This window comes from Panthera uncia, assembly GCF_023721935.1.
Source record: "Panthera uncia isolate 11264 chromosome B3 unlocalized genomic scaffold, Puncia_PCG_1.0 HiC_scaffold_1, whole genome shotgun sequence".
In the NCBI taxonomy this organism is placed as follows: Eukaryota; Metazoa; Chordata; class Mammalia; order Carnivora; family Felidae; genus Panthera; species Panthera uncia.
Window position 1 is genome coordinate 42,395,010 of NW_026057582.1, and position 1,434 is coordinate 42,396,443.

Here is a 1,434-nt window from a genome sequence, read left to right on the forward strand (position 1 = left end):
CAGACCTTAAAGCCGGAAATTAATTTAAATGGTGTTTACTTCAGCGGAGTTGTCACATTTTTGGTCAAGTATGGAAATGACCTAGATTTCTATATCAATCAGAGTTATTGAATACAATTAGAATACAGAGTTCAAAGAATACAGTATTTGTGGTGAGCTAGATCTGGATTCAAGTTTACTGGCGTTTGCTGTGGTCTTTGACAAGCTCCTTAACTTCTTCAAGTCTCAGTTCCTTCGTGTCCAGAATGGGGGTAATGATTCCTGCCTCATGAGAAGGAAATGAGTCTTACCTAAGATATTCCGCATGATACATCTTGTACACACTCAGGGTTCACACATGTTGCTCTTTACACATTTCACTTTTGGGGGGGTCTACACCAGGCTTCACGACAGATTCATTGGGCTAACTCAAACCTGTAGTTACTCAAAGACCTGCAAACCATTTTAACAACAGCTTCTATGCTCTGCCATATCTAAACCAAACTCCTGTTCCTGTTCCGAGGCTTCACGGATTCTCCTCTGCTTAGCTCCCATCCTGTGTTCTAGGCTGGGTAGTGTTTTCACCGTGCCTGTTCCTGCTTCCACCTGAACACTCATTACATTCTCCCGCTTTGGAATGCCTTCCTTTTTTCTTTCTGCCAGTCCAGATTCTATTCACCCCATAAGACACAGCTCGGTTCCTAAATTCATCCACCCACCTACCTGTCTAGTCTAAGAACATCACTCTACCAGGTGTCGAGCACTGGGCAAGGTCTCGAGGATCCAAATGAGGCAAAGTCCCGAGCCTTGAGGGACAACAGACGTGGAACCAACATTTCCATGACAGGGAAGAGCACAAAGTCCTTGGTACAGTGACAGTGAGCAGAGCATGTTCAGTGCTACCTGGTGTTAGGGTGACATGAGAGGAGTTGTCTCTCAATGTGGACGAGTTAAGGAAGGTGATTTCAGGCAGAAGGATCTCAAAGACACGAAGCTGGGAAATGTCAGCACGTTTAGGGGAATGTCAAGTGCTTTAGTACTGCCGAGTTGGGGGCTGTGTGTGCAGAGCTAAGGTTTCTGGGCTCTTTTCTCTGAGCAGTGGAAATCCCATAGATCCTGGGAGTTTACCTTCCAAATGTAAATGGTGGATTATAGGAGAGCAAGACTAGAGACAGGGAAATGAATTGCAAGTCAATTGCTAACGTTCGGCTGAGAAGTGATAAGCATGCCTCTAGGGCTGTGGCTGTGGGGGTGGCAGGAGGGCAGAAAATAGGAAGTGATCACTGAAACAGGGTGATATATATAGTACATGCTAAATAAACGTTGAATACGTGAGTGGCATATATGCTTTTGTGGTTGTTTTTCTTCTCTGGTTGCAATTTCTTTACTTAGCCCTCTAAAGATATTAATTCTATAATTGGAAGTCTTTTTTTTTTTTTTTTTTTTTTTTTTTTT